Below are 20,616 nucleotides of genomic sequence, written 5' to 3' on the forward strand. Positions count from 1 at the left end.
AAATCAACATTCCTCTTTCACATTTTTTCATAGGAGGGCCAGAAAGATCTTGTCCCCAACACCCCCCACACCACCCCAGGCATGACTCCCAGGAAGGAGACTTAGCACAGATGAGAAGTGAAAGCTTGCAGGGCTAAGTCTTCTGCATTTAAAAGCCATGAGGCTCCAGCCATGCTCTAAGTGTTAGCTCAAGACCTACAGTTGTGTCCGGGCTTCATGATGGACTCCTAAAAGCACCAGCTACAAGCTTTCTTGCCAAAGGCCCAAAGCAGTAAGTTCAAGGTACTTCCTGGCCCTGACTCAGCCTGTGTAGAAGGACCCCGTGTTGACAGTGCTGCCGGAGTGGCTCTGAGCCTGCTCTAAGAGTGTTCTGGAAGGCATTATTCTACCCATAGGGGATGTAAGTCTCTTTGAAAGCTTTTCTCCTAGCCTGGTCAGAGATGAAGACAAAAATTCTTAAAACATGGGAAGGACCAATATCCCGCAAACAGCTGCCTGATATTATCTGGGTATTCTTCTTTTGAAAATACTTTGTTTATAAAAGAATAATACATTCCCATCACTAACTGTCCCTTGGAGCAAGTCATCTGCCCTTGCACAAGCTTGAGGACATCATCTATAAAATGAAGAGTTGAACTACATGATTGCTGAGGTCCCATTCCATGTAATAACAATAGTTGCCAAAAGTGGTCCAATATTGACAATTTCCTATGGTTGGATATAGATACGGATTACACACACACCCCCTTACTGTACATAAACCTTCACAAATACTCATTCATTCAATAGATAAACATTGCCAGCTAGATGCCAAACACTCTTCTAGCCACTGAGGATATAGCAGCAAACAAAACAGCAAAAGCCCTGTTTGCTTGGAGATTACTTTCTAGAGCTGGCCAGAAGCAAAATAATCAACAAATACATGTCAGATAATAATAACTGCTATGGAAAAAGTGGAGACTGTCAGTGATGGGTAGGATGTTCTATTTGATATGTGATCAGGAAAGGCTCCTTTGAATAGGATGTTTGGGCAGATCTCTGACAAATATATGGTAAGGGAATGAACCACTGGAAATCCATGGCAAGGAGGTTCCATGTGGGAGCAACACCATGTGTGAAGGCCCTGAGGGGGAACCATACTGACCCATTCAAATTCAAAAAACTGTAAGGAAGCTAGTGTGGCTGGCAGAGAATGAGTGCACTGGTGAGGTTCCCAGTTACTGAGTGGGAAAGACTATAAAAGGAACATATTTCCAGTGGTGAAAGATAGAAATCTGGAGGTTTCATTTGAGGCACGAAAAGTTTAAGACATCTCTTAGATATCTTATGAACTGTAATCTTAATACCACCAGTTTCTAGAATCTTCTTTGGAGAATAACTTAAAACATAATTCCCAGTGATAACACTCAGAATCTTCTACTCAGGAACTGTCCAGAGAATACCGGTGACTAGCGGCATGCTGGATAATGTTTAATAATCTACTTTCTGGGGGTTGGGGAGGGGGAGAAGTTGCATTTGCCTATTTCTATGGTGTAAATCCTCATTGTGGCCAACTGCAGGCTACCAACATGAAACCACTGAATGTGGCCAGGGGAGGAGATGGGCACAACTGGCTCTCCCACACCAGAGCAAGCAGCAGCTCCAGCACGCCACCACAGAGACCCCTTCCCCAAGCACCCCACTCTGTTCAGAAGAAGAAGGAAGAGAGGAAGTAGGGACAATTTAGATGACTTTAGGCAGTGTCCTTTAAACACCTTTGCAGGGCTTTTGAAAAAGCATGTTCTAAGAAATACTGAGGCATTTGTATTATAAACAGCTGCCTTATTGTAACAAATTGTTCCACGATCTGACATTAATTATCTCTAATGTAAAACAAATTTACTGTCAAATTTCCATGGTGGGGGATGAGGGGGGAGGTAGAGCAGACAGGAGAAGATGGAGTCCGCAGTCCCACTGATGGTCCTTCAAGCCACTGATGGAGGCAAGGAAGCGCCATCTTCAATATTTGTTTCAGGTTCAAAGCCCAGTATCCCTTTGTGAGTCAATCAGGGCCTACCTGGCTCACTTACAAATCTGGGATGAGAGAAAAATTTGCTTTAGGCTTTAACCTGTTCCTGGAGACAACTATTTTCTCAGGACAATAAAAGACATTAGGTTTGTGTTAGCAAACTGTTGTCCAGTCAGCAAATTAAAGATTCTTAGGCAAAGCTTGCTTTCCTTCTCCACACGAGAACAGGCGTTCTGAAGCCTCTCTGCATTTTTAGAATCAGTTAAGTTGTTAGCGAACTTGTGTTGGGATAGGCACACTCAGAGATTCAGATCCAATGGGTTGGTGAGACCTGGGTGTGGGTATTTTTAAATGCTCCCAGCTGATTCTAAGTGTAACCAGGGCTGAGAAGCACTGTGCTGGAAGCCTGAGCAGTGGCTAGTCATAGAACCCACCTGATCACTCCGTGGTGGTTGAAAGAGCACTCATGGGGGGTACCTGGGTGGCTCAGTCGATTAAGAGTTTACTTCGGCTCAGGTTATGACCTCACAGTTTGTGGGTTCAAGCCCCGTGTCGGGCTCTGTGCTGACAGCTCAGAGCCTGGAGCCTGCTTCAGATTCTGTGTCTTCCTCTCTCTCTCTGGCCGTCCCCCACTCGTGCTCTGTTTCTCTCTATCTCAATAAGAAATAAACATTAAAAAAAGAAAGAGCACTCCTGCACAGAGCAGTCCATAAGAGGGGTGGCAAAGCCATGGGACTAGGACTCGGGGAGGCTGGGGGTCTAATCCTATTTCTGCCACTGGAAAAGCTGTTGCACAGTGTGGGCTCCTGAGGGTTAGGACAGATGGTCTCCAAGCTCATTCCTCCCCCTGATTCTGTGTCTGCTAACACTGGGAGCTCCACTGTAGGGATTCCACTTTGGCAGCCACTAAGTCCCCTGGATGGTGTGAGGTCATGTTTTCAGAAAAATGGCGGCTATGGCTGTTGTTGCTCGCAACTACCAAAGAGCTGCTAAACATCCTGATGAAGAATGCTAGAGCAGAACAAGTCCCGGCCAAAGATTTTCCAAAATAAAGCATCTTGTGTCGGATGGAGAGCCAGGCTGCAGCACACTCCTAGCCTTTCCCAACTCCCATACCGGAGTTTAGCTGCCTGGTTGTATGGCTACACAACGATGTGACATTACTAATGAGAACTCATCACTCTTCAAAACCCTGAAATTTCACCACATGCTTCCTGACCAAACAATAAATCAAAGTTCAATTAAGAAATTCATTCTAAAATCAAGCAATATTTAATTTTCCTTTCCATGAACACTGGCAGTTAATCATCCATTGCATCAAGCTCTCATTATAGTGTAAGTCTACCTGTTCTCTTTCCTGTCCTGTCTCCCCAATCCAGAAAATTCCCACCTTCCCCCTGCTCCCATGCACACACTCCCCTGCTCACAGATACCAAATTGGGCCCCAAAGGGACAGAGAGAACACATCAGCAAACCATGCAGTGTGGATGGAGGATGGATGGCAAGGGCTGGTGGTCATCCACAGAAGGACAAAGGCCCAGAAAATAACTGTTTCTGAGGAGGATAAGGAAAATCTTCACTGGAGAGCAGAGTCCCAACCGAGGGAAAGCCCCCACAAGATATGGGGCCGAATGTGCCTGGAGGAACACAGCCCCCTGAGGGAGTCAGAACTGGCTCAGGGCTAGCCACCTCAGCCTCCACTTGCCATGCTTGCTCGGCACACTTCCCACCTCCAAGTGAGTCTCTGGGGGGCCCTGGAGAGGGAGAAACACTCAACTGCCAGTGGCTACAGAGGCTTTTGATTAAGGGAAGTAAATGGAAGGGAAGCTTTGTCTTTTAAATCCCTCAAAACAGTTTTCAAAACAAAAACAAAAAGCCATGCAGATAGAAGAGGAACACAGTTCAGGAAGACTGGATGGAAGAAGAAAATTCATCGCATTCAGCAAGAAAGCAGGACAGTGCTGCTGCCAAACTACACCGGGGAGGGAATTCCTGTTTTTCTCACCCAAGAACATAGTTAGGAATTTCATGGAAATGGATGGCAAAAGGAGTCAGTTAAGTTTACCAGGTCACCCTTTTCCAAATACAATAGCCAGTTTGGCAAATTAGGTCTCTTGCGTGTGCTGGTCCTTCGACCTGATAAGCTCCGGGTCTCAGGACCTGATTTAAATGTCACCCCCTCAGAGAGGCCCTGTTAGACTCACCCACGCAGAACCTATGGCTCTTCTCCTTTGTTTCCAAGGCCTTGATCCACACTGTCTACAGATATACTGTCATGTTGTCACCTAGTTACATGTGTGTATCCCCAAGTAACTCCCAGGGGTATGAGCTAGACCTTGTTCATTTGCTCATCCCCAGTACCTAATAAATGCTTACTAAGGGGACAGACTGGCCAACAGACACAAAGATACCAGGGGAATCCAGAGAGGCCACTGCTCTGAAAAGGAATCTTCATCTACAGGAGACAGAAGAGATGCCGACCATGAGACAGACTTTTCTATAGGCAACGAATCATCTTTTCTGGAAGCTTGGGAGGGTTGTCAGCAAGATCTCTGCCAGTCTCCTCTGTGTCTCTATTTATACCCTGGGGCCGGGAGACAGGAGGAGGCTGTCTGAACCCAAGGACAATGGTCTGCAAGCAATATCTCCTCTGCATTTATTCTTGGCAAGGATCCCCAGAGATTAGATTTCCTCTAGAAAGTAGCCACTAAGAGAGGGAAATTCCAGTTTTTAAGTTCTCCTGCTATTCCCTAAGAAATGGACAGAAACTTTAAATATCTCTTTGGTAGCCCTTAAGTTGCCAAAATTTATCCTCAAGCAAAATGACTATAGGCATTGCAGAAGTCTTGAGCTCAAATTTCAGGTTACTAGAAAGAGAAAAGCAAAAGAAGTAAAACTAAAGGGGTCTCTAAGAGAGCAAAAAAAATTGGAGGGAGGGGATATAAAATTACCAGCATTTTAACTGCATACTGGGGCAAAAAAGAGTTCAGTAAAATATTTGGGCTTATCCTTAATGGATCTAGAAGCAAATACAAACACACACACATATAGTAAAGCAACTATTAACCTAATTTGCCATAATCTCAACTTACTCCCTTTTAGGAAAAAGAAGCAAAAGCCACAGTAATTGAGAGCACATGGTTAGATGTCAGAACTGAATTGAATCCCGCTCTCCAGCCTTCCAGCTGTGAGGACTTGGGCAAGTTACTCAAACTCGCTGAGCTTCAGTGTCTCCAGCAGGAAAATGGGCTGTCACAAGCTTCGTGAGTGCTACACATAAAAGATCTCAGCACAAGGCCAGGCACAGAGAAAGGTCTCCCAAGGTGGTAGGTGGCAGTGATGGTGGCAGTCTTCAGAATCCTACCTGTCATCACAATAACAAGAAAACAAAAGAATACCAGGGATTTAGGAAGAAAGGAAAAAGTCCCAGTTATAGGAAGAATCTCCTAAACTTTCTTCAATAGCTTCCTCTCTTATTTATCAAATGCACTGGTCTCTCTGTAGGATCCTCAATAATGAAAGAAAGATCCAATTATGGTCATGGAATTTATAAGAAGGACATTAACACATTTGATCAAGCTTTTCAACCAAATGGTTGAGACCAAGAAAGTTTCTTTCCCGGACATTCAATTACCAGGAAAACCCCACACTCTAAGAGCTTTCGTTCTAAGCTTGAATTGTTTATTAGTTTCAGGAGGCATGAGAGACTGCCTAAATGCAGATTTTTTTTCTAGAAGTTACATCAGAGAGTTTCCACTTGTTATGTCCCCAAAAGTCTGGAGTAATTGAATACACACCCCAAAGAGGAGGCCTTATTTTGGCATTAAAAAATGAAGTACCAATGTCAAGCACCAACTCCAAGTTCACGGACTTGGTAATAACACAGTCCATCACTGAAGACAGCATTCTGTTACCAGAAGCTTGAAAAACTCAGCAGGACAAAGCTGTTCTCCATTTTATTATAGCTTTTCAAGGGCTGAAGATCTGGCATTTAAACACAAGTGTATGGTGTGCGTATTTGTGTGTGTGCTCATGTGCACACACAAGAGCAGGTGTGAGGATTAGGAGTCATGGCCCACACCTGGCTCTGCCTATCATGTCAAAGATGCTCCCAACTTGTACAAGTCAGTTCATCTATGCCAGAAAGAATTGGGGGTGGTGGGGAGGAAGGAAAGACTCTATTTTTTTAAAATCTTTAACATTTATTTAGTTTTTGAGAGAGAGAGAGAGACAGAGTGTGAGTGGGAGAGGGACAACAGAGAAGCAGTCACAGAATCCGAAGCAGGCTCCAGGGTCTCAGCTGTCAGCACAGAGCCCGATGACGCAGAGCTTGAACTCATGGATCACAAGATCATGACCTGAGCAAAGTCGGATGCTTAACTGACTCAGNATATAAACATGACCCTGTTGCCCTTGAGAAAATGTGAGAAATTCTCTATCGGATAAAGGGCTTATGTCCCTATATGTGCCCACTCTCCTGGTGTCACATGTGCATTCTGCTATGTCCTGGTTCTCCATCTCTACTTAGACCTCTCCTGAGTACAGAATGTACTTCTCTGCCACTCAACTTCCTCAATTGCCCAGTCTCAGCCCAGGGGCACCANACCCAACCAACTTGCTAACAGAATACCATAGAGGGAGCTCTCCGAGGGCTCTTGCATAAAGGCACTAATCCCTTTCATAAGGGCTCCACCCTGATGACCTAATCACCTACCAAATGCCCCACTTCCTAGTACCATCACATACGAGGTTAAGATTTCAACAGATGAATTTTGGGTAGGGGGCATAAAGTCTATAGCAAGTACCAACAATCAAGAAGATGTAAATAAATTCAAATGACACATTTCTACAAATTTCATTTTTACCTGACTTTAGAATAAATAATTCAAGTTGACATTTAGGTTCGGAATTTTTTTGTTCTTTTCTTTTGCAGTTAATCTTTAGCATTTGTATTAGGAGGGAGGGGCAATTACAATATAATTACATTCCATATGCCCAGACCAAGTATTGATGGCAGAATGATACTTGATAAAAGAAAGAAGCCATTCTCAGATGAAAAGTATGCTGGATAAAAGAGTGGAAAATAGTAGAGAACAGGAAGTTGTCTTATCATATTTGTGTCCATATTAAATATCTGAGTACGTATATAATATATATGTAGCAAATCAATGCCAATATTATGTGTGTACATATATGTAAATATGAGTATACATTCATGTTTACCTTTAACATGAGGTTGATATGTATATATTTCTATGTATAAGGATGTGTACGTGGGAACATACGTACATATACAAGCACTGAACAATTCATGTGTGTAATATATGTGTGTGTTCTTGTGAAGCTTCATCTTCACTAAAGAATTTGTCTCATGAGCCCTGTCTGTAGCTGACATAAGGCCTTGTTTTAGGAAACATGTTTTCCATTTATATGGTTTATTATTCCCTGGTTGTTTCCTTCCTCCAGCAAGGAAATGCTGAACCTACAGCTCCTTCCCTCCTCTCCACAGATCACCTGCACTTACTGGAAAAAGCCAAGTCCCTTCCACTTTTGCAGGGCCATGACTCACACCATCCTTCTCTGTGGACAGTTCAAGGCAGCCCTTTCCTATCAGCCCATCAGCTCCAACTCCTTCCTTCCGAGGGCCTTTTTCTGCCCAAGTAGAGTAGAGGTTGTGGTGGTAAGTCTCATCCAGGCTGCCTCTATCAGACATGTAACATCTGGACCCAATAATGCCGTATAATAAAGGACCTGCTGTAGCTGGGATCAAGTCACATCCCTTCTGGTCATGGTGAAAGCCATTTGTCTATGTTACAGAGTCTCTTAAGAGGGCGTGGATTTAAGCTCTGACGTTTATATAAACATGACCCTGTTGCCCTTGAGAAAATGTGAGAAATTCTCTATCGGATAAAGGGCTTATGTCCCTATATGTGCCCACTCTCCTGGTGTCACATGTGCATTCTGCTATGTCCTGGTTCTCCATCTCTACTTAGACCTCTCCTGAGTACAGAATGTACTTCTCTGCCACTCAACTTCCTCAATTGCCCAGTCTCAGCCCAGGGGCACCACTCCCATGCCCGAGGGAGCCCAATCATCCTGAATGCCTTCATGCTCCTAAAAAACATATTGGTCTTCTGAGTTCTACATCTCTAGAGATGATGGAAGATGAGGTTACTCGGTTCATTTAATTATCACCTGATGCATTTGTTAGCTAATGGGTTATCTCTTATCAAAAAGAAAATCAATAGAAGGTAAAACCAGTCTAAGAATCCAATGCAGACTAAAGAGGAGTCACTGTGGGAGAAGTAAGACTTGGATTCNTTATAAACATGACCCTGTTGCCCTTGAGAAAAATGTGAGAAATTCTCTATCGGATAAAGGGCTTGTGTCCCTATATGTGCCCACTCTCCTGGTGTCACATGTGCATTCTGCTATGTCCTGGTTCTCCATCTCTATTTAGACCTCTCCTGAGTACAGAATGTACTTCTCTGTCACTCAACTTCCTCAATTGCCTAGTCTCAGCCCAGGGGCACCACTCCCATGCCCGAGGGAGCCCAATCATCCTGAATGCCTTCATGCTCCTAAAAAACATATTGGTCTTCTGAGTTCTACATCTCTAGAGATGATGGAAGATGAGGTTACTCGGTTCATTTAATTATCACCTGATGCATTTGTTAGCTAATGGGTTATATCTTATCAAAAAGAAAATCAATAGAAGGTAAAACCAGTCTAAGAATCCAATGCAGACTAAAGAGGAGTCACTGTGGGAGAAGTAAGACTTGGATTCTCTTATGTCATCCCACGTAAACAGTCACCAACTCTATACCCAGCAAAGCCAGGAAGAGGGGTAGATGATCACTGGAAAGCACTTCTCCAAAAAGAGTAAGTTAACTGTTCCCAGTCCTTAACCTCCAACCCCTCACCTTTCTCAGAACCACACATGGAGCCTTTCGCAGCTCCCACATGGAGGGTTGGCTCCTTCACCCCGTGGTAGGGGAGTCCAGCAGACAAACAGCACTCCTGGGGCCAGGAAGCCTGTGTGCTTCCCTAAGGGCACCACGGAAGAGCTGGAATACACGGAACTGGGAGGCCAGGCAATCAAAAATACTTTTGGCAGGAATACAAGGGCCATCAAGAAGCTAATTTAGATTCTGCCTGGCTGACTTGGGTCTGGAAGGAACAGAGAGAGAACAAGAAAATTATGTAGTGAATTGTCAGAAGGCAGGAAAGACCCAAGGCCTTGGTCTTAATCATGTTCCATGTGAAGTTCTGGCATGGTGTGTGCACAAAACCTGCCAAACCTTGAGTAATGGGAACAAACGAGGGAGGAAAGAGAGGGAGGGCTGAGAGGGACTGGTGGGGAGAGGGAAGTCAGGCTATGTCTAGGTGGTGCCAAACATCTGGGTAAACTGTAGAATGCTTAAGCCAACAGCCAGCCATTTTGTCTATAGAATAACAAACATTGAATCTGAAAATGTTTAGGTCGCATCACTTGTTTTATTTTATTTTTCATTGTGCAGATGTTTGAAGGTTCCTTGAGGGCATAACCAAGGCTTATTTTCAGGTATCTTCACCTTCCAGTACTTAGTACATTTCTGATACCTAGTAGCTACTCTATACACATTTTAGAAAGGGAAAGCGGGAAGGAGGAAGGGAGGAAGCCATGTACAGGACTACCTCCAAATCCTTAACAACAAGATAACCATATAATTTTATTGTCCAAACTGGGACAACTTTGAGAGTAACAGGGGGTGCTAGTACTGGCCCAAGCTAGTAGCCACCCTAGTCAATGGCCAGTTACATATAGAAGAATGAGGCATTAAAAAGGATCGGCCTTTGTTATTTTCCAAGAACTATTATTTAAACAGGCTTAGACAACACAAGAAATAGCAAGAAGACCATGTGACTGGAACAGAGAGAGTGAAGAAATGAGACACGAGCAGTCAGGAACTTGAACTTCTTTCCAGGTGTGATGAGGTGCCTTTGGCATGGGGGAATGGGCATGTTACCTGGATGAGTGACAAGATCTGATTTATTTTCTAAAAGATCTACCTGGCTGCAGTGTGGAGAATGAGTTGTAGAGGGCCAAGGTAGCATCAGGCCATTGATGTTGTCCAAGTGAGAGGACCATGGCTTGAGCTAGAAATGGTGGTTGCAGATGAGGTGGCAAGAAGGGCACATTTTGGGTCAGTTGGTCTCAGGTGAGTTGCTGATAGGATGGACGTAGGAGATAAGTTAAGAGAGGCATCAAGGATGACTCCTAGGTTTAAAGGCTGAACCACCAGCTGGGTAGCTGGTGAGGTCCTTTACCCAGGGAGGTCATAGCCTTCACTGACATCCCTCTAAAAAAGTCACCCCTAAACTCTCAGCTATTCTCAGTCTCTTATCCCTCTCCCCCTCCACCCCATGGTTCTTATCACCATCTGTAATTTTTCTATTTATGGGCTTATTTAGCTGACTTGTCTCGCCCACCAGATTGTTAGTCCCGTGAGGGCAGGGACTTCACCTCATTCACCAGTATGTCTAGCACAAGGCCTACCATCTAATACATGATCAATAAATATCTGCTAAAAGGAAAACCAAGATAAGTTTCTAAAATACTAAACTTGAGTTCTAGGACATGTTCTGGGACCAGGGAGCTGCAGAACCCTAGACAAGCCTTTGGGCCTCTGGTTCTCAGCTCTCATCATTATAATGACATATTTGAATGAGGTGCTCACCAAAGTCCCTTTCTGCTGAAACATTCTGGGACCATGGTTGTGTCCCTTAATGTTCCCAGATGAGCTAGAATCAGCAAAACCAGAAAGTGGTGACTGCAGCTCTCTGAGCCAAAAAACCACTTTGACTGAGAGCTCAGGAGGGAGGATTTCCCTGGTGCCCAAGCCCTCACACCAGTAGGTGAAGATACAGCAACATCACAGGGAAACAGCACAACAGGTAGAGCTCACAGGGAAACAGCACAACAGGTAGAGCAGGGGTCCCACTCTTTCAGGGTCGTTAAGGAAGAAGGTAGCATGCCACTCTCATGACCAGCACTGCCATCCCCATTTTTCCAGGACAATAGGATGGAGTCCTATGATTCAGTGAGTCAGTACTCACTTTTTTCCTTCATGTCTATTCCCATTATTCAAAGTTTGGTGTGGTTTACATGCAATAAGTCAGATCATTTTGCACTAAAAATGATGAAGCCTGCCGTCTCCTGACAGTTTATTGCATGATATTATTTTCTCCTTTCTCCTTCCTTCTTCCAGCTCGATGTCCAAGAGGGAACTTCAGAATGAGCCCTGTGAAGGTTGATACTCTGCCAACAGCTCTGTGATCTCGGAGTCTTCCTGATTCCACGTTTGGCATTTCCCAAGCCCAAGAGCTACAATGACCTTTCCTCCCTCCTTGCTGGCAGGAAAGAGAGCACGGAGAAAGGCAACTAACAGATAACGTAAAACCTCATGTTAGTTATTCATTAAAGCCTCCTAATCTGCTAACAAGAACCAGAACTCATCCTAAGAATGTTTCAAACCTTCTGCATTTAGGCTGGGTTGGTGTAGAGTTGCAACACTATCCATTGCATCTGCACACAACCATGCCTCATACCAATGGTTGGTTAGCCCACACCCAAAGGAAACCTGAAAAGCAGGCCAGAGGCAAGACAGTTCGACTAGCACAGTCCAGATGTACTACTGGTGGATCCATTATGTTTCTCCAAACCTGGTATCCCAAGCCCTGTCCCATGTCCAAACATGAGGGCTCCTCTGCTGCTCCACCTCCATGACTGTACCAGACCTTGGGCCACCAGTCTCTGGCCACACTCTGCCCATGCCCCTCGCCAGACATGGACCCACATTACTGTGGGAACACAGACATTGGTTTCTTCTGGAGTCAAAGAACCACCCCCAAAACTTTCACAAGTTTACCAGGTCCCCCTATTTTGTATTTTTCTCCAGCTTCCCAATTTGCAACTAGAAGCCTGTCTTGGGTCCTCTCTTGACTGTCCCTAGGGTCATCTGAGTCTAGAGTCTCCTGTCATATAGCTCTTGTTCCAAGATTCCATTGGAAGCATGGTGAGCATTCACACTGGACACTGTTTTCTGTTTCTCTGTACATCCTCTTGTTTATTCTGCTGCTTCTAAATCTGTTGTTAAAGAGGGACTTGGCCAGGCCCTCAAAATTACTCAGGCTTTGCCCAATTTGAAGAAAAATTAACATACCTGTTAGCAACTTCTAATGCAACTGCTGAATGCATAAGATGCCTTCTGGGTCTGATATGAACTACCACCAACTCACCGTGACAGGGCCTGGTTACATCTGTCTGTAATAACAGATCACTGCCCTTTTTGCTGTACAGTTCTTCTCCATAACTATGATCCTGTTCAAATAGAAATCTGATCAGTCATATATGTGCTCAAAATCCTGCAACTTTTCTCCCATTCATCTCAAGGTAAAAGCCAAAGTCTTCCCAATAGTCTAGAAGTTCCTTCAACATTGGAGGTGTACCCAATGGTTTCTCAAACAACAAGGCATGCACCTGCCTCAAGGCCTTTGCACTGGCTGTTCCCCCAGAAAAAATGGTTCATTCCTTCTACTCCATCAAATCTCTGTTCAAATGGCTTATGCAGACCAATCCCTTCATAATTTCAGCTTTCATCTGGGCATCCAATCCCCCTTTCCCTGTTTTTCAAAATTACATTCTAACATACTATGTAACCTACTTATCTAGTATGTCATTCTTTATTTCTGTCTCATCTACTAAAATTTAAGCTCTAAGAGGGCAGGAATTTTTGTATATCTTGTTCAGCAATGAACCAACCATCCATGCCTAGAACAGTGCCTGACCTATATTATGGAATGGATGAAGTAGTTAATAAGAAGTTCATCAGTGAAGAGTCTAGACCCTGGTCTTACTGTTGAATTCAAATCTCAGATTCAACTTCTATGAGCTGTGTGACTTTGAACAAGTTTCTTAACTTTTTTATGCCTCAGTTTATCCATGTGGAAAAAATGGGGGGGAGGGGGAATAACTGCAGTTACTTTGCAGGACTTTTGATGAGAAAATTCGTATCACATTGCACTTAGAACACAGAAAGAACCCTGTGGATGGCATCTATTATCTTCAGCATTAGTGGGTAAATTAGACTTTTAAAAATAACCAAAGAGCCACTGGAACTAAAGTGTGATAAATAAAGTAACAGTATCTCTACTCAAAAGGTGGGAAGATCATGTAATATGCGTGGTTTTCTTTTGTGGTTCATAAACCAGCTCCTCAAAATAATTCTGGGAGAAGAAAAGAAAAGCAATGCTCATGTTTTAAGCAAGGGTACTTCCTATGTGGCCATTTGGAAGGCCAACACCCACTTGGCAGCATATATTATGACATATTTGCTAATCCCATGGAGTCTCAATGGTAGAAATAATAGAAATAGAAATGGTAGAAATAGCAGCCTTTAGAGGTCCTCTGCTATAGCTCCCACTTCATAAATTCACTTTATGTTGCTTTTCTGCCAAGGAGAGCCAACTGCTCTGAGTATGTGGGTCAAGAACCTCTGGGGAGAGAGTGCCGAAGAGGCATTATAGAGAGGATGTCACAGAAAGTGATACCCTGAACCAGGCCGAGCAGTAACCTGAGCATCATGAAGGTCTAGAAACTCAATCTGGGGAAGAGCAAGCAGAGACAGAACAGCTCATTTGCAGAATAGACTTTCTGGGGCCCAGAGGAGGGGGGAGGAGGGGCAGACTCACCCCTAAATGGGCTGACCACCGGCCAGGCTGTTACAGCTCTGTGGCCTTCCTTTGGCATCTCAGGAAAGAGGGAGTGAGGATAGAAGGGAGGCTCAGGGCGGCACCCTCAACCCTGCCACCTGAGAAGATGCAAAGCATAGGGCCCTTCCATCCCCGTGGTTCCCACTGTCCTTATCCAGGGCCAGGCACGGTCTTCAAACTGTATTAGAGCCTGTCCCTTCTCATTTTCCAGAGGAAGGAGCTGAGCCCTCAAAAAGCAATGAGGCTGGCAGACACAATGGTGGTCCACCAAATCCCCTTAAACCACCCCCAAAAGTCACCTGCATACAGGCAGACCTGGCAACTACTTCCTGCCCTCCCTGCCTGAGGATGCCCTCTGGCTTCAGGAGCATGCTTAGCCCACAGGCAGACAGGTCAGACACGCCAGGGAGTTATTACCCCAGCACAACCCTCAACCTACCAGGGAGACAAATTTCAAAGGCATGCCACAGTGTCTTAGAGGGTGATCTTCTTATTGAGTTGAGACCCCAAGTTTTAAAATAGGGGAACACACTTTCATATTTAATTTTGCTTTTGTTTTGTTTTATTTTTGAGACAGAGACAGAGCACGAGCAGGAGAGAGGCAGAGAGAGAGGGAGACACAGAATCTGAAACAGGCTCTGGGCTGAGCTGTCAGCACAGAACCCAATGTGGGGCTCAAACCTACGAACCGTGAGATCATGACCTGAGCCAAAGTCAGATGCTTAACTGCCTGAGCCACCCAGGGACCCCCACACTTTCATATTTAAAAGAGATCAACGGGGGCGCCTGGGTGGCTTAGCCGGTTAAGCGTCCGACTTTCACTTAGGTCATGATCTCGCGGTTCGTGGGTTCGGGCCCCGCATCGGGCTCTGTACTGACTGCCAGCTCAGAGCCTGGAGCCTGTTTCAGTCTGTGACTCCCTCTCTCTCTGACCCTCCCCTGCTTACGCTGTCTCTCTCTCTCTCCTAGAAATAAATAAAACAAAAATACAATAAATAAAAGTAAAAGATCAACTAAAGAATAGGTTTGAACCATTTTTGTTCCCCTGGACTCCTTCAGCAATTTGGTGAAGACTGTGGACCTCTCCTCAGGATAATTATTCTGCAGGCCCAGAATATATAAGGACTATAAAGGACACTAAATATGTTGAAAGAGAATTATCAAAATAAAAGCAATTTTGTGATATCATAACACAGTCTTATTTTAAAATAAGATAATAAAAGAGCATCTCATAACTACCATAATTTTAAATGAGTGATTAGCACTAATAGTTTCTGCAACAACTCTTGTGTGGTATGAAAACAGGTATGATTTTTGTTGACAAAATCACAGTCACCGTGGATACTGCTGTGATATGTATGCTGTCCGCCGCCATAATGGAAGGAAAGAGTAAAATGTAGTTATAAGTTAGAGAAAGATGTGATTTTCCAAAGTTGACAGACTCCTAAATTTTCTACACACACCTTCTGAGCATCAATGGGCCCCAGAGAGAACCCCTGTGATTTATGTGAGACTTGCTAATTGTAGCTCAAAACTGGTTCAGTGACCCCTTGAGATTCTGTTTCCTTCCTGAGAATTCAGTCCTAGAGACATTAGCTGGGGCCAAAACAAGGTAGTTGTTCTGTGGTGGGTGTGGGGAAAGCCACAGTGGCTCAGAGTGGGGAGCGCGGCCCTGCTAGGGGGGTGTGGCTGCAGATCTGGGAGACTGGTTGGATACAAGGAAACTGATCAAATGAATAAATACATATATAATGAAAGCAACATTCCCCATTCCCCCACTGCTGGGAAAATTATAAATACAGAAAGGGGGAAGCCAGGCATGAGCCCTGGTGCTGTGTGACAACTGGAGACATCTGTGTGAACTCAGTTTTCAAAAGATGGAGATGTTAATGTGTCTTACGCCAACACACACACACACACACACACACACATACACACACACACACAGAGCTCTGAAAAGGTATGGGAGTAGCAATCCCCCAAGAACAAGGAGTATATTTAGCACTCAGATCTTGACGTCTAAATAACATTTTCTACTAAAAGGGATCAGGGCTCCTTGGAAAAATGGCTGACTCCAGGGCTGGAGCACAAAAGCACAGGTGACCAGAAAGCCAGGAAGCACTTGAAGAATGATAGGGTTCTGTGAATGGAATACGGAATTCAGCTTGAATGTGATCCCACTGGCCAAACCAGGGACAATCTGAGCATCAAAATTAATAAGAATTAAAATGCATTCAATATAATGGGAAACCATGAGTCTCTATAGATGTAAATAAATAGATGAATCAACTGAATGTTTGATAAGGAATGAGATGTTTATAAAGTTTCAAAATACCTTCCCACAAAATATGTATCAATTACACAGGAGAAGAGAGGAACCTTACAGTGGGAAAGCCTAGAAGACACCAACTTAATTAAGTGATCAAAGGTAACAACACCAGTAATAGCATAAAGACACATCTGTGCCACTTGATAAGAGGCAATGAAAAGAACATAACCTAACTGCTGTGGTATTCCTGCCAAAAATGCACAATCTCAATCTAATCATGAGGAAACATCAGATAAATCTATATTGAGGGATGTGCGGCAAAATAATTGGTCTACAAATTTTCAAGTGTCAAGGTGATAAAAATCAAGGTATGTTCCAGACTGAAGGAAGCCTAAGAGATGACAAGGAAATCCAGTACAGGATTCTGAACCACATCCTGTTGTTATAAGGATGTTATTTGGATAATTGGCAAACACTGAATAGTCGATGAGGTTAGATGATAGAAAGGTATCAATGTTAATTTCCTAATTTTATTGGTTATATTGTGGTTACACAGGAGAATGTCCTTTTATTTGTAGGAAACATCCTCTAAAATATTCTAGGGTGAAAGTATATAGGTTGGAAATGTACTTTCAAGGGTTTGGGGTGCAGGAAGTTCTTTATAGTGATCTTCCCCGGGTTTGTTTGTTTGAGAGACAGAAAGAGCACATGTCAGCAGGAATGGGGGGAGGAGGGAGAGGGAGAGGGTGACAGAGAGACAGAGAGAGAGACAGAGAGAGAAAATCTCAAGCAGGCTCCATGCTCAGCGTGGATCCTGACATGGGACTTGATCTCACAACCCTGGGATCATAACCTGAGTCAAAATCAAGAGTTGAAAGTTCAACCAACTGAGCCACCCAGGCACCCCAACAGGTTGAAAATTTGCTCTCAAAAGTCCAGGGTGCAGGAAGTTCTTTAGAGTGATCTTCTAGAGTTTTCTGGGGTTTTTTTTTTTTTTTGAAAGTTTGGGATTGTTTCACAATTTAACAAGAGGGGAAAGGGCTGGTTCTGTGATCTATATAGTCCATCACTTACCTTTAACCAATATGAGGAAATAAAAATAAGTAAAGAAGATTGGGGAGCAAGGATCTTTTTGAAGAGGGTGTGACCTTATATTTAAAGAATCCCGTTCATTTCAGTTGGGTGACATGGAGGGCCATTCCCACCTCCGCTCTTAGAGAGTATCTGCCTGAAAGAGAGATTAACATTTTGCCCCTCAGCATGATGCGTGTGAAGCTGCAGAAACTCAGACCTCAGCACTGCAACCAAAGCAGAGTATGAAAAGGTTTGGGCACAGCCTGCCCTTCCAGAGTTGAGTGAGCAGAAAATAGAAACTATCTCCCAGGAGCAGCAGACATCATGGAGGACAGCTATACTTGAGCCACCTTAAAAAAATTCAACTCCAAAGGCAAAGTGTTCCCAGCAGCAAAAAGCTCAAGGGAGGAGAGCCATAGTGGTCAGCAGGTAGGTGAGCTGCAAGCCAGGGAACAATGCAGTGGGCAGTACCCAACACCCCTTCAAGGAAAGGGGATCCTTTCCCTTTCCTAAGGGATTTTAGGATTTTAGCTTCCTAAAATCCACAAGCTCCCCAAAAGAGAGAAAGCCACCATTTGGGTCTCCGAGACCCAGAGGCCATCAACCCCAGATTACAACTGCACTAATATCAGACTAAACCTACAAAGAACTAGCAGCAGCAAAAAGAAGAGAAATAAAGAAGAAAAAGAAATCACAGAACAAAGGTCACTCCACCCTTCCCCAGTCCAAGTTCCCAAGTCTGAATCAGGCCTAGAGTTGGAAGAAAACTTGACATTTTGACTTGCATTATAATTTTTTAATACCAGAGAGCAAAACTAAAACACCCAAAAGTGACCAAACATCTATGAAATCTTCCAGGGACAGTGAAGGAAAGGCCAAAAGAGCCTGTCTGAAAAGCGGTGGTGAACAAGAATAATGGAACTCTGTGCTTCTCCCCACCGAGTCCAGCTCATGCAATCTGCTGGTTACACATGTGTTATCCTGTATATTCCTCACAACACCCCAGAAAGGTGGTCTTGACTGAAAAGAACCTGAATGCAGCCTCATCAGTACCAAGTCCTGGCACCCAGTGTGCCAGCCTTCCAGGGGAGCCGGGTGTTGCTTTGCCCCACAACGTCATACGTGGATAACGAGTGAGCAGACACCAACACCAAAGCCAGTAGGTAGGCAGCAGAAACCAATGGAGGAAATGCAAAGAACAGCCACAGGGAATTTGTTTTGCTTTGTAGAGGCTTCCTATGAAAACCACAGCTACAGGGAATATTAGCAATCAGGTATGGGTGGTTTCTTACAGAAACGTTGGCAGAAATGCCTTGTGAAAGCTACACGCCCAACAAAGAAAATGCCCACATCGGGGATATTCACAAACCAGCCTCCAATGTATTCATCATTGTAGTGATTCTTAACCTTGCTTATACATTAGAATCACCTGGGAGGGGTTTTTTGTTGTTTTGTTTGTTTGTTTAATAAATCCTGATACCTGGGATCTAATCACAGGGATTCTAGCATCATGATTTTTTAAAAATGTTTTTTATTTATTTCTGAGAGAACGAGACAGAGAGAGAGAGAGAGAGTGCAGGGAAGGGTCAGAGAGAGAGGGAGACACAGAATATGAAACAGCCTCCAGGCTCTGAGCTAGCTGTCAGTACAGAGCCCAATGCAGGGCTCGAACCCACGAACCCACCAATCTAACCGTGAGATCATGACCTAAACCGAAGTCGGAGGCTTAACCAACTGAGCCACCCAGGCGCCCCTAGCATCGGGATTTTTTTAAGGTCGCTGGATGATTCTAATGCGCAGCCCAGTTGAAAACCATAGCAATAGATTTTGTTGCTGACGTTTGGAAAAAATAAAAAAGGAAAAAATGTTTTGTCTCCACTACAAATAGCAACCCCAGAAAGGTTTTGGCTGAGCCTGAATCTCAATGCAGAAAAGTAATTTGTTTGAAATAGAAACGTACTAATGAACATTCAGGCATAGCTTCATTTGCGAGGCTTAAGTATAGAGACAGATATATATCCATCTTCCTGGTGCTAGTGGTAAAATATGTATTTAAAAGTGTTTTTCCTGTGTTTGGAGGAGATGCTCACCAGGTCATCTTATCCACACTTACTCATTTGGTCTTTCTTACAAAGAAGCACACACATTTACAGGGTAGCTATACGACATTAGGTGTGCAAAAAGTCACAGAAAAGAGCAAAGCCATTGGGTCCACCAAAGGACTAAACTGGAGGCCCAGGGAATGGGGGTGGGGGGGAGGGGGTTTTGTTTCATGAAAACTGTCGTGGAGTCAGCTGAACCCCCACACCACTGCATTTACATCCACCCACTGACACTAGTGTTTCAATAAAAGCATTTACATTATTTAACTCCAATGTCACTTTAAACGTTCATACCTTATTTCCAGATTATTTTTAATATTTCTCTATTACTCACATTAAAAGAAAAGATCCAGCTCCACTGATCACGAGGTAACAGACACTTCCCCTCTCCTTCACAATCAGTTCCTGATTTGCTTTAACTCTCAACCCAAGGCTTAAACAGAAGCCCTCAAGGGCTTGCTCAGCTGTGATTGCTTGGAGGACATTCCCGGGCTAGCCCATTGGAGGATGACAAGCACGTGACCCAATAACACCCCCACCACCCTCTCCACAGCCAATCAGTTGTCAGTCTTTTATATGCGTGAACTCAGCTGAGACAGGAAGAGGCTAACAGCTGAATCCATCCTAGATCTGTGCGCCCAAGGAAGACCAGAAGACCTGCCCGGACAAGCCTAGCCTGAACTGCCTTCCTGCAAAAGCATAGGCTTAATCAAGACCAATTCTTTTTAGTCACTGAGTTTCAGGTGGTTTGTTACATTATTGTGGCAAGAGAGATGATCCAGCCGTCCAAACTAAAAACTGTATAGCAGTCTTTCAAGGGAGGTGAAAACAAGCGGTCAAGACTAGACTGCAGGACCCCTGAGGGCAAGCACTTATGGTGTTGGGTGATTCACCACTGACTGTATCCCCTTTACATGATGACAACCACCATTACTCAATAATATGAAAGAAACAGCTGGTTGAAACAGAGCCTATATGGTAACAGTTCTCAGAATGGTCATGAAATCATTAAGTTCCAAACTTTTAAAAATATAACTGACCCACTACTATCCTTTATTTACCTTCTTTCCTTTCCAAGTCAAAATCCTCAGCCAGCACACATAAACCACACAGTAAAAAGGGTTTCTGTAAAAGGCTTCCCCCAAGCATGCCGATGACTCTTTGCCCCATCACATAAAGCCATTTCTCTCCAGCTGCCAGGCTGCTTCTGCAAGAGCCTAGCCAGTTACAGTAGCTGGTGTAAAAGCTAATCTTAGAAAGCACACATCACTTCTCCAACCCCATAATTAAGACCAGAAATCCGTAACTGAGACATTCATAAAACTGGGGTTTCCAAGTGCCAGCTTTGCCTTAAAAATTCTGCAGAATGGGCCAGATTGGAGGAAGCCTGCTGAGACCAATCTGATGGG

Source organism: Crocuta crocuta, unplaced genomic scaffold, assembly GCF_008692635.1.
Source record: "Crocuta crocuta isolate KB4526 unplaced genomic scaffold, BGI_CrCroc_1.0 scaffold4, whole genome shotgun sequence".
NCBI lineage: Eukaryota > Metazoa > Chordata > Mammalia > Carnivora > Hyaenidae > Crocuta > Crocuta crocuta.